The sequence below is a fragment of the Sus scrofa genome, chromosome 5, assembly GCF_000003025.6.
Source record: "Sus scrofa isolate TJ Tabasco breed Duroc chromosome 5, Sscrofa11.1, whole genome shotgun sequence".
NCBI lineage: Eukaryota > Metazoa > Chordata > Mammalia > Artiodactyla > Suidae > Sus > Sus scrofa.
Window position 1 is genome coordinate 98,632,591 of NC_010447.5, and position 13,968 is coordinate 98,646,558.

General features: G+C 38.8%; 1 long non-coding RNA gene across 1 annotated transcript in view; it reads right to left on the reverse strand.

Annotated features, from left to right (window-relative positions):
- The window catches only part of LOC110260826, a 348,389-nt gene extending 342,653 nt beyond the window's left edge, over window positions 1-5,736 (reverse strand). The window contains exons 1-2 of the long non-coding RNA XR_002344343.1: window positions 4,036-5,736; window positions 2,903-3,009 (exon numbers count right to left, since the gene is read on the reverse strand). This is a non-coding gene — a long non-coding RNA (uncharacterized LOC110260826). The remainder of the gene's footprint in view (window positions 1-2,902; window positions 3,010-4,035) is intronic.

Here is a 13,968-nt window from a genome sequence, read left to right on the forward strand (position 1 = left end):
CCCCACAAATTGAAAGTCTCTGAAGGACACCTTGAAAGGAAAATAATGAGAAAGATTACCTAGTACTAGTCTAAATGAAAGCTTGATAATGGCAGCCCATTGGAAACAAATTAAATAATTTGGTCTGGGAACAACTTGGATTCTCACATAAAATATAAAATAAGACAGTCATGTATGACTAGGAAGCAGCCAACTGGTAGCCCTAATTTTCAGATGCTTTCAAAATGAGGAAATCACCCATTTTCTTCTTCCACGTGAGAAATCAGTGTTTGGCTATCAGTTGGGACCAGAATAATCTCTCAAACAGACTGAAGCTGACTTCCATTTTTCAGCAATATGTCAGACTAGCTGTCCTAAGAAATCCTTCTGGCACAGACACCTTCGAATAGAGCACAGAATGCTCTTTTAAAAAAATGAAAACAAAAACAAGGAAACAAAAACTTTAAAATTTCATTGATGAGCTGGCTGAAAAATAAGGGAAATTTTCTGAAGCCAGAATTATTAACAACATATAAACCCATAAAGCCCTGAACCACTGAAAATGGCATTCCTAAGGATGTGATTTTAACTGACCAAAAGCCTGAGTTAAGGGAGTATTTAAAAAAAAAAAGTTTAGGTCCCCTTCAAGTTGGGAAGTCAGGATGAAGACCTCTGTATAATGCTAGACATCAGAAAGGCTGTCACCCTTGCTGGATGTGACAGAAACAATGTTACATGTTGATCATAATACTTCCTTTTCCTGGGTAAAAAGGGATGCCCATTTACTAACCTCCCTTGCAGTGTTGGGGAGACTGTGTGACAGTATCCCAGCCGAGAGGATGTCAGCAGAAATGATGTCCTCCTCCTCCAAACGCGGCTCTCTGAAGACCATGTATTCCACACAGCTAAGTTAAAAATCGTGGAAAATAAACCCTCCTTCTCTTAAGCCTTTGAAATTTGAGCGTTTATCTTTAACCACATTTAGCCTAATAATTTTTATTATTAAGATGATTTAACCAGAAAAAAAGTTACTCCATAGAAAGAACTGGAATACCTGTCCTAAATAGGATACAATGGTGAAATTAATACTCACTGATACAGTGGGGAAAAAAGTCCAAGCACAAAATTAGTCTACAGTGGCCTCAAATTGTTAAAACCCCCAGGAACACTGCAGATGAAATGAGAAATTTCCCTCTGCACACAGACTTTAAATCGAGGATCAGATCGTCTCCAAGACAAAATTCCAGAATTATACTACAACTAAAAATAATCAAACACACAAGGAGACAAACCACTGTGAGTTTAGAAATGTAAAAGCTACAAACACTAGAATTCTCACAGGGATAGTAGAAATGTTTCTATTAATAAAGTACTTTATTAAAATTATAATTAAACAGTCAGAATTTCTAAATTTACCATGCAGATTTGGAAAGAATCTAATGTAATTTCTAGAAATAAAAGTGCAACAATTGAATTTAGAAACTCCAAATTAGACATTAATTAAATTCTGAGGAGACAATAAATGAATTGAAAGATAGGAATATGGTATTTAGAAGGTAGCACAGAAAAAAAACGTAAAATGCAAAAGAAAGGTTAAGAAATTGTAGGGTAGTCAAGTGTTCTAAAGTAAGTTTATAAAAGTTGGCCCTAGTAATGAGAAATAGAATCAAAGAGAAACTCTATAGAGGATTTAAATCTCTTTGAATTAACAGCAGAGTAGACATAGTTAAACAGAGAACAAGTAAGCTGATGGGTATTGCAGAAGAAATTATCCCTTAAGAAATGGGGGGAAAGATGAAAATACAGATGAGACTAAAAGATTTAGAAGATGCAATGAGGCAATATAATGAACATTTTATTGGACTTCTAGAAGGTAGAAGTCCCATAGAGAAAGAGGGAGAAGGAATATTCAGACGTAATAAAAATTTCCAGAATTGATAAAAGATTCCTATTCCAGATTCAGGAAGCAAAATACATCCTAAGCACAATAAAACAATAAACAAATCTACAGTCAGATCCATCCAAAAAAACTGAAAAACACCAAATATAAAAAGAAGATATTAAAAGCCCGACAGAAAAACAAAACCACTACAAAGACTTACATTTAGATCAACAATGTATTTCTCAACAATAGAAGGCAAGAGAGAGTTGGATTAAATTTTCAAGAGAGAAAATAATGTTCAACATGTATCCAACTGAACCATACTTCAAGAACTAGGGTGATTAAAGACATTTTTATACAAACATTTACTAAGAGTATTGCTACCAACAAATGCTCATTAAAGGAACTTCTGAGGAATGTTCTTCCAAGTAGAAAGAAATTGACCCCAGAAGAAAAGCTAAGTTGTAAAAATGACTTGTGAGAGACAGTAAATAGTAAACATACAAATAAATCATTGAAAGCTTGATTTCACCGAACAATGATATCAACGTTGTATAATGGATTGGGGTAAAAACAAATGACAAAGGGGGTTCTATTTTAGAACAGGTCAGGATAGGAAAGCACTTTTGATGCAAAGCTGGACAAAACCAGGTAAATTATAAATATCATATTTGTAAAGCATCAGAGAACTTCAGAAGCAAGAAAAGTAAAATTCCAGGAAGGGGAAAAATTTCTTTTTTGTGAGCAAAGATTTTCATCTTTCTTTCCCCTGCAGGCATTTTCTGATTCTGGGTGCATGTGGAGGATCTGGCTTGAGCAGTCAGAGTCTATGCTACAGAAAACACTAAGCAAATTTTAATGATTCTGCAAAACTATTGTGACAAACTGGAAACCTGCAAGTTTTCAAACTCACAACTGTTTCTCCTCACAGAACACTGGCTAAGTCTTGGTGCTCTACAGAAAGCGAAGGAACTAGGCCAAATGTGAAATCTCCAGAAGTCTTTTGGAAGTGACCTAACAGAAATATACTGCCTGTCTTACCTTCAAGGAATTGGCTGTATTTTGAAGAAATGCAAGCTGGAAAACTGGAGAGCTGAGCTGGCTGGGGTCTCTGAAGGCCATCACTGAATTTTCCGCAGTCTTCTACACTGGAGGAACAGAGATTTAGCAACTTAAAATCAAAACCCTGTGCTGGTGGAGGGGGAGCACAGGAAACGATAGGAGGGTTAATGCAGATGTAGGCTGGGTTTGCTCAACTGGGTTGAGTTGACCATAACAGAAACCTGGCTCCACCTTTAATTAAGGTCTTATTGGATTTGGGTGCTCCAATCCTCACTCTATTTACCAACACAGATAAAATGTAGAGCCTTGGGAATGCTGTAAAATTGGGCTGTGATGATCACTGTCCAACTGTAAAAATATAATCAAATTCATTGAGTTAAAAGCAAAAAAAAAAAAAAAGAGTAGAGCTTTGAGAATTACAGCACAATGTCCAACATGCAGTAGGATCTTACCAGAAGTGTGGAGACAAGAAAATATGACCAACTCTCATGACAAAAGGTGAGATGAGATGGATCAGATACTGGAGTTATCAAATAAGGACTTTCAAAAACCTGGGTTTAATGTTAAAAACAGCAAAGAAAAAGAGAGGCAAAGGAGATCAAAGTGTGGAGAATTTAAAAGAGGATTAAAATCTGTAAAAGAGAATCAAATGAACATTCTGCAAATAAAAAAAAAAGAAAATATCTGAAGCTAAGAATTCAATAGGTGAGATGAACAGCAGACTGCAGCTGAAAACAGTGAACTAGACTTAGATTCTAGTTTTTTCAGTGAACCTGAAATTAGATTTTAAAAAACTGGAAGGAAAAAAGAAAGAAAGGAAAGAAAAAAAGAAATGAGAATGTTTACACATATAAAAATGCAAAAGACTGTGAGATACTGCCTTTGTTCAAGTGCTCCAGAGAAAAGACTTTGATGGAAAGATTTTCATTCAGGAGATTAACGAGAGCCCTCCAGAAAAACATTGTTAGGGAGCGAAGCATGATTGAGCAGAGGGAGAAATTGAACCAAATGTAATTGTGAGAGAGGACTTAATCAATCCTATAGAAATTCTAGAACTGGAATGGCCCTTCAGAGATGTCCCAAATTGAGGCAAGGAAGCTGGGCATTTTTACCTCCAGGTTAACCTGTCACTAAATGTAGTTGCGTCTGGGAAGGAGCCGTAAACTTGGGCAAAGCAGCTCTCCCGCCACTGGCCATGCCAGGCGGGGCCTCAGCTGTAAATTGTCAGCAGTCCACATTCCTAATAGCTGGGGGAGTGCATGAGGCATCTGGAATCACCTTAGGCTGATTCCCCAGTCTCCCCAGTAGCCCACACTTTGTGCACTTGGATGTACCTGCTTTACATAAGTTCACCCACCTGGAAACAAAGCCTCCAGAATTCTGGTTTATCTCCTTTCTTGTGTAAATTTGCAAGGACAAAGTTAGTGGCTCTATTACAGCCCTCATGACTATAACAGTTCTTGGAGATATAACTCCCATGCACTGCCTCTCTGCCAACCATTCCAGATTCACCCTTGTGTAGCATATCTATTGGTTCAGGTATTTTTTGTGTGGGGTAACAAGTATTTATTCTGAGCATCTGTCTACCAAGCCTTTCTCTAGGCAAGGCAGCAGCCCTTATCCACTCACCATCAAAACTGGATAAGGAAAAAATGACAAAGGATGCACACCTGGATCATGTGGGTGCTAAATATTTTCTTTTTGACGTCCTATCTTCTAAGGATGAGAATTACCCCTGTCAATTACTCTTGCCAATACAGTGACTCTTTTTCTTGCTTGCTGATCTCTTGGAATGAGGAATCCAAAGTGACTGGGTGGAAACTATGCAAGAAAATTTCATAGGAGTCTGTGTTCCCTGATGAAAGCATTTCTTCCTTGGCAACCAAGCTCTCTGTAAACTTAGAGTTGGGGGTTCAGTAACTATAAAATCCCCAAATGCATCATTGAGAGTGATGGTAGGTGAGGCCACTCCTATTTCCAGTTCCTGGTTTTGGTTCCTTGTATTCTAACTACCCAGGACAGAGCACTTATTCATGGTTGCTGTGTCCTGAAGGATGGGGCCCTATCCCTTCAGAGTACCATCTCCAAGGCAGCCCTTAAGTTGCACCTTTACAATCCATTCCATCACTCTATCGGACCAGAAGTTTCTGGGTGGTAGGGTAGGTGATGGTACCAGGGGATCTCAAGTCATCTCAAGCTCGTTGCTACTACTCCTTTGCTTTAGAGGCATGTTAATCTCATACAAACAACGATAAACCTTTTTAGAAGGATGCTGCCTAAGTCTTTCCATATCCAAGTTAAGTAAGAACGTGTGCGGAATACACATCAACTCCAGACAAATCACTATCAAAGCTAATCACTGACTTCCAAGATGTAAGGGATTTGGTGTACTCAATTTCCTACCAGTTAACTCTCTGGTTTCCTTGAGGGATGGGACATACTGAGGTACAACACTGATCTTTTGTTAGCAGGGAAAATATTCAACAGTGGCACCTGGGTGAACGGGAGTCATGTGAACCTCACCCTTGCCACCACTGCTATCTCATGACTGAGTCCACTGGGCTAACAGCAGTGTGGTGGAGGGCTAACACCAACTAAGGCTTTCCATCTATTTAATGCCTACTGTGTCAGTTTTCCATTTGTTGCTTCTCAGCAATGAATATCCCTTTCAATATATGTGTTGTGTCAAGCAACAGATTCTTTTAAGATTTTCTTCTTTAAAATCAGCTTGATGTGGGAGTTCCCGTCGTGGCGCAGTGGTTAACGAATCCGACTAGGAACCATGAGGTTGCGGGTTTGGTCCCTGCCCTTGCTCAGTGGGTTAACGATCCGGCGTTGCCGTGAGCTGTGGTGTAGGTCTCAGACGCGGCTCGGATCCCGCTTTGCTGTGGCTCTGGCGTAGGCCGGTGGCTACAGCTCCGATTCAACCCCTAGCCTGGGAACCTCCATATGCCACGGGAGCGGCCCGAGAAATAGCAACAACAGCAACAACAACAACAAAAAAAGACAAAAAATAAAAAAATAAAAAAAAAAATAAAATCAGCTTGATGTCAAGATTTCTCAGTAAAAGGTGCAAAAGAAAACTTATAAGAAGAGAATTCCTGGGATATCCAGCATGGGCTGCCAGTTAGCAGTGTGTGGGGGAAGACATCCAAAGGTGCCTACCCCACATGTGGGCATAGTGCATCTTCACTGCATTGCCTCCAAGCTATTTCAACGTTCATATTCTCTACCATAATCAGCCCATAGCGATCTTGTTCACTTTCTCATCCCACGCTGGTTCACTATGTTGCTGTCATCATGCCAATTGGTTCTGCTGAGCAGGAGGCTTAAGAGATGATTAGTACCCAAAGGAAATAAACCCTACAGTGTTTCTGAGCTCTAGCATCTCAGCGAAGTTTCCTAGGATTCAGTGATCTAGAGAGTGCTAGGAATTCCCCTTCAAAGAAAAATTGTTGTACCCAGCTCCACTTGGCACTGAAGAAGAGTCATAATGCCTTGTAGGCATTTGGGGATTTTGAAGGCAAAAGTCATATTTGAGTGTTCTGCTCTGATCCATCAAACAAGTAACTATAAGTCTAAGAGTTATGGGGCTTAAAGCAAAAGAAGACTCTACATTAAATCTGACCACAGTGAAATGTGTTTAGCAAGTCCAATGATATTTGAACTATCTGGGGCAAAGAGGGCACTGTGCAGAGCCTTTAGGCAGCCCAAAGAGGAGGATCATATTTCAAACTCCCAAGCAATAGCAATAAAACCATATTCCCTTCTGATTGCTACTCTACTTGCTACCTGGCTCTGGAAAAGGCTATCTGACCAGAGAGAATCAAAGACCTTGAAACATGACATGGACTGTTTTTTAATTGCTCTACCAAGTTGTCGTTCAGTCATGCAAAGCAGCAATTCACAACCAAGTGCAAATGATATAAAAGACGTCAAGCTTAAGCGGGTCTTCAGAGACACAGGTTAAGTTTTTGAATGAACAGATGGCTCATATGCCTATAGCACCTAATTTTGCTGATTACTCCTCCTGCCCTAATCGACACTTACAACCTTTTAAAGTTTCCTTATGCATTCCAAAGGCAATAGTCTGCATCTATTAGCCCCAAATTCCCAATCCATTCTGCTCCCTCTCCCTCCCCCTTGGCAACCACAAGTCTATTCTCCAAGTCCATGATTTGCTTTTCTGTGGAAAGGTTCATTTGTGCCATATATGAGCTTCCACATATAAGAACACTGTAAACCAGCTATAATGAAAAAAATTAAAAAACATTACATAACAATAAAATAAAATAAAATAAAATTTCCCGGTGATCAATTGATGAGAAAAAGTGCAGGCCAGATTTACAGAAGATATTAAGATACTATAAAATATTACAGTAAAGTGGTTTATGTTCATTCAGCACAATACTATTCAACAATGAAGATGAATGAATAGTGACTACCTGCATCAAACAGATTCATCGCGGAAATGCAATTCAGTGAAACACTGTATTTAGAAGAGTATATTTATATACTCCATTTTTTAAAAAAAGGTCTAAGATGAAGGCTAAAGGTTAAAATATTTAGAGATACAGGATAGGAAAGTAAGGGATGGTTGACACAAAATGTAGGATATGGGTATGTCTGTAGATTTGGGGTAAGCAGAGGAGGGGCAGTAATTCTGTTAGAGAAACACAGAGGCTTTCAAAGAAATTGGTAACATTGTATTTCTTAAGCTTATGATGGGTATATGAATATTCATCTTATCATTCTTTTTGCTAGTGGCTCTCAATCCAGGCTGCGGTTTGGATTCATCTAAAGAGCTTAAAAAACCAATTACAAAAAACCAAAAACTGATGCCTTGCCACAGATTTATTTATCCTGAGGTGTTTGGGTTCAAACGCTTCCCAAGTGATTCTAACACATAACTCAGTTTGAGAAACATTGCTTTGTACCCTTAATATATTCTTTTGTATGTCTTTGTATATATCTCATAATTTTTTAGAAAACCACAGACCCCGGAAATGAAGCCCTTCTCTACCTAGACTTGTCGTGATGTATTGACCCACTCTGCTCTGTGCTCCATGCCAGCCAGGTCATGTGTTGGTTTCTTGGCCTTTAGAGACAAGCCGTATGCATGTTCTCATGAGGAGATGACTGTTCCCAGCCGACATCAGTCAACTCCCTTTGCTCCTGCTCTTTAATCAGTACTTCGTCTGCTGGTGATCACTACCCTGGCCTAGCAAACTCCCTGCATCAGAAAAGCAGGCATTTTCCTTGTGTTATTTATTCTCGGATTCTTCATGTTTCCTTTTTCTCTCTTACCGTTTCCCTTTTCCCTGCCTTAATGCCTTCAGGCCCTATCCCTTTAGCTTTCTTCTTCCCTTTCAGACAGGACAATGCCGTTAGGGCTTTTCTTTCCATGATTTTTTCCTTTGTGGAAATGTCTAAACACTGACTTAGGTCTTTTTCTAAAGGAAGATGATTATTTTAGAAAGAAAAGAAGAATTAAAATGCCTTAACTAGGGACTTTGTCTTCCCAATTGGTAAAAAGAAAAAAAAATAACTTCATGAAAAGAGGATGTTAACTATGACAGCCCTGCCCCAGGTGTTTCTCTACTTTTCTAAGTTCTTAAAAATTATCTTGGAGTGGAATCAAGAGCCAAGTTCTTAAATGCCACTTCTTCAGTGCAGCATTTTAATATCACTAAGAAACAGTATATTTTAAATATCCCTGAATCTAAGTCAAAGATATCAAATGTGTAGAAATGAATGTATGATCATTTAGGATGAAATACAAGGAACTAGCTCAATAAAATCAATACTGCTCTTTTTTAATCACGTAAGTAAAGTGTGAAAATTCAAGCTAATGATACACTGGGGAAATTTAAGACATGAAATGTTTCAAATTCCCATTCCTGAATGTGAGATGCTTAAATGTTAATGGCATGCTGCAAATAATCGCAATTTTTCACCAGCTTTTTTGGAGAACTATATTGGGACACTTCAAAATCTTTTGTTATGCAAGATATTGCAAACGAAATATTTTTCTAAAACCTTTGAAGGGCCACTTTGTTATCCCAGATATTTAATAAAAATAGAAATTAGATTAATTTCCAAAATAGCTCTAATTTTTGACATTTTCTTTTTAGACTGAAAGCATCTTGAAAAGAAGGAAATAAAGTTTATTCAATGTTTATGACATTTTCGAAAATATTTTCTAAAAATATTTAATAGAAACTGTTTAGAAATCAGTTTCCCAATGTAACAGCATGAAGAGACAGAAGAATATCAGTTGCCAAGAAACTAACATTAGAATTGTTACATAAAAGTAGTTAACCTTTGAGATAAGACCAATTCATTTAAGCATATTTCAAAAGATTTCTAACTTCCAGACAGGAAACTTGTATAGGTCAAAGTAGTCTTTTCAGGAAAGAAACCAAGATTAGGCAATTAACCTTTTAATCCACTTAACAGTTCAAATTCCCTTCATTTCAAATTTAAGCAGGCAGCACAAAGATAATTGTTGGAGTTCAAAAGTGTTTATGAAAGAGAGAGATTAGAGTGGGCTGTGTGTGTTTGTGTGTGTGTGTGTGTGTGTGTGTGTGTGTGTGTGTACAGAGGAATTTGATAATTCAAAGTAGAAAAGATAAGGCTATGTTAGGAGATGTTTATAAGGATTTTTTTTTTAATGAAGGTTCAATTCGAGGTCATTATTTTATGCTTCAGTGATTTAAAGTGGTGATGAGTATTATATCTTGGATTTTTAAAAATATGAACATCACATTTGGATAAACAAAAATACCTACGTAATTACCTAGTAGAATCCAGTAAGATACATACAAAGATGACCTAGGGTGAAATTAAAGCACATAGCGCCCTCTCGGGAGTGGATATAAGAAGAATATAACATTTCATGTTAACAACGAAGTGTCAGGATCTACCTCTATCCAACGGGGGACATCTGCTTTTAGCTTAAGTCGAGCTCGAGCTCGAAAAAGAAGACTGCAAATTTTTCTGATAATCTAGAGATTAAAATTAGCTTAAACATCTAGGACATTGATTACCTCACATAGGCGGAATCCAGAGGAGAACCAGAGTCCGGGTCGCTTGGACTCAACAGCACAATGACATTTTTCGCGGATTGTTAGGCTTCAAGTCCCCTTCAAGGAGAGTAAACCCAAAGCTTCTGGCCAAGATGAGAATTACCAGAGCCTTATCACCACCCCACCCCATCGCACTGTAGCGCCCCTTCCCCCACCTTGATCACCCAGGCCTACTCCTTCCTACTCCCCACTATGAAAGATATGGGGGGGGGGGGTCACGCCTCGCCCCTTCAGAGGCGGAGCATCAGGGGACTCTCCAGGAATTTACTATAACCTGTCCCCCATGCAAATGAGGTATCCAAGGCCTGAGACTTATCAGCAAATCAAATATGCCCCATACAGAGACCAATCAACACTCAGCCCTTGGGCACACACAGAGGGCCAGGGCAGGAGAAATCAGGCTGGCAAATAAAGAGAATCCAATCGTAGGGCAGTGCCAGACCCCACTCCTAGGGTGGCCCGCTCTCTCTCTCTGAGAGAGTGCTTTCACTTTAATAAATCTGCTGCACACTTCCGTTCCGGGTTCCGGGCAACTCTGTTCTCCTGGATTACGGTCTCCAAGTCAACCCGCGCAGCAGTGTGTTTGTCCTGGTGGACTGGATGATGCCCCCTTAAAGCATCCCAACAAGAGCCGTAGCTCTCAACATGCGACACTGTCACTTTATGGGGGTTCCCTTAGGTTCTGACGGCCCCACTTCAATCCCAATGCAATACTCCTGACCAGAGAGTTGGCTTGCATCTCTAATGCCCAGGGCTTCAATGCTTTGCTGTGCAGGAGAGAACCAAAAGAAACAGTGCAGGATCCACTAGGTATATATTTTTTCTCAGTCTTTCTGTACGTCCATCCTTTGTGTTTTCTTCATGCTAGGGCTTATAGTAAGGTGGCTACATAATTTCCAGGCGCTGGATCCAGATCCAGCAACATGCTTACAAAGAAGTTTCTTCTAAGAGTAAGAAATATTTTCCCTAGAGCCCTCCAATACTTCCAACATTTCATGGGACAGAATGGCCATATATTCTTTTTGGAAAAAATCACTAGCAAGGAGTAATTTAATACTATGTGGCTAGACTGCTCATTTGGGGTAGAATGGATGTTGGGGAGAAAATGCTAGTATTCGGCACACGATATAGCTCAGCACATATGGCATTCGTTATTTTATTTATTTAATAAGTATTTCTTAGGTGTCACTAGAGATATAGTAGTAAATAATAAATGCAGTCATTGGTTTGATCTCATGCAGCTAAGACTCTAGCTGGAAAGGTAGTTTTTAAAATTTGGAAATAATTGAATGACTAAAATTTTAAAAATACTATCAGATCTAACAAAATATATACAAGATTATATGTGAAAAATAATTGAACTCTACTAAAAAAATGCTGAATTAAGTAAATGGAGACATATTCATGGTCATGTATAGGAAGCTCAGTATTAAGATAGCAGTTCTTCCCAACTTGATCTGTAAATTCAACACGATATCCATCAAAATCTCAGTAAGTTATTTTGTGGATGTCAACAAACTGATTCTAAACTTTACGTAAGAGGTAAAAGATCTAAATAGCCAACACGACATGAAAGGAGAAGAATAAATTCAAGGACTGACATTGCTTGACTTCAGCACTTCTATAAATCTACAGTCATCAAGACCATGTGGTATGATGAAAGGATAGACAAATCAATGGAACAGAATCGAAATCTCAGAAATGGACTCACATATAGTCAACTGACTGCTGACCTGATGATGGAGCAAAGATAGTCTCTTCAACAAATGGTGCTAGGAAAACTGGACATCCACCTGCAAAAAAATGAACACAGACCCAGACCTTCTACACCCCACAAAAGTTAACTGCAAATGGGTCAGTGACCTAATGAAAAACAGAAAACTATTAGATCCCTAGAAGCATGATGTAGGAGAAAATCTAGATGACCTTGAGCATGGCAATGACTTTTAGGTCAAAACTAAAGACAGGATCAGTGAAAGAAGTAATTGATAAGCTGGACTTCATTACAATTAAAAACGTCTGCTCGACAAAAGACTGCCAAGAGAAAGACTAGATAAGTCACAGACTGGGAAAATATGTTTGTAAAAGACATCTGATAAAGGACTGTTGTGCAAAATATATATATAAGGAATTCCCAAAGAAGACTAAGAAAATAAATATTCTGCATTAAAAATGGGCCAAAGATTAGCAGAAACTGCATCAAAGATGATACATAGAGGCAAACAGCTTTATTCATAATTTGCCAAGACTTGGAAAGCAACCGAGATGCCCTTAAGTAGGTGATGAATAAATAGACCCCAGTATCTGTGGACAATGTAATATTCTTCAGTGTTGAAAAGAAACAAGCTATTAAGCCATGAAAAGACATGGAGAAACTTTATGTGCATATCACTAAGTGAAATAAGCCAACCTGAAAAGGCTATATGCTATATGATTTCAACTATAGGACATTCTGGAAAAGGCAAAACCAAGGACATAGCATAAATAAATAAATAAATACAATTAGTAGTTCTAGGGGTTTTGGGAAAAGGAGGAACTTCCATATGCCACAGGTGAGGCCCTGAAAAGCACCACCACCAACAACAACAAAAAACAAGGATTGGAACCCAAATTAGGTAGTGGAAGAAAGTGTACAATGTGTGTGGGTGGGTGGCATTCAGGGAAAGATTCCTTAAGGAAATAGCTTCAAATCGAGACAGAAAAGGTAAATAAAAATTGCCAGGCAAAGGGGGTGGCTTGACAGAGGTGACAGAGGGGAAGAGAAGGCCAGGGTATCCCTGGCTAATGCTTCTGTTGTATCGCCATATCAATCTTTCTCTTCCTTCTGAAGTAGTAAGATTATTGCATCGATTCCAGGTGACAGATTCAGATACAACATGGAGAAGGAGAAAGGACCTTTAAAGAAAATTATTTAATCTTAATTTTTAGTTGGACTCGTACACTCAAAATAAAGACTACATTTCCCAGCCTTCCTTGCATCCAGGTATGGCCATCCACTCAAATTCTAACAAAAGTTATAGATAACCTCCAGGGCAGCTTCTAGAAATATTAAGACAGAGAGAAACGGACCCTTTGCCTCTTCTGTCCTTTTTTCCATCCTGCTTCTATGTCAGGGGTGCCGCTATGGACAATGAACCTGAGGCCATGCAAGGTGGAATATCAAGATAGAAGCATCATGAGTCCTGGCCGACATATCCCTGGAAATTCTACTTGAACTTTTATGTAAAAGAGACACAAACTCTCATATTGACCTTGGGCAAGAGAATATGGGAAAGAGCAAGAGCAATAAGAGAACAAAAAGGCTGCAACAGAACAGGCAGAAGACTGAAAGTGTTTCAAGATGATGTAGATAGCACGTTCTACAGAGCTCTACAGGCCATGTTTTAAAATTTGGACATAACCTTGGTGCAATGTGAAGATGTTTGAAGAGTTTTAAGCACAGGAGGAAGAGGATAAAAATGATAATTTAAAAAGATCTCTCTAGCTACAGTGCGAAGAAAGGATTACATGGGTGACAGAATGAGCCTAGTTAGGAAGCAGCCAACATCCAGGAAAGAGATGTGTTAGCTTAGACTCAGGAGGTGGGAATTGGGATAGGCTGATTAGAAGGCTATTTAGAGGATAGAAAGAAAAGATTGGTGGCAGAGCATTGGGAAGAATGAGGAATTGAGCCTGATGCCCAAGTTTCCAACTTGAGCAACTGGGTAGATCCCGATGTGCTAAATCAGGGACTCATGAAAGAAGAGAGATATGAGCGATGTCACTTTTGAAGACGTTGAGTGTAAGAACCCAGCGAAAGATCCAAGGGGCAATGTCATGTAAATAAAATTAAATTGGACAGGCTGTTTTAGAGTTTTATTATAAAGGAGACAATTGAAGGGAGTTGTAAATTAGAAGCCATTGATTAGAGATAGTGGAGTCCTAACACGAAATTATGTGAATCGTCTTTCTCTTTGT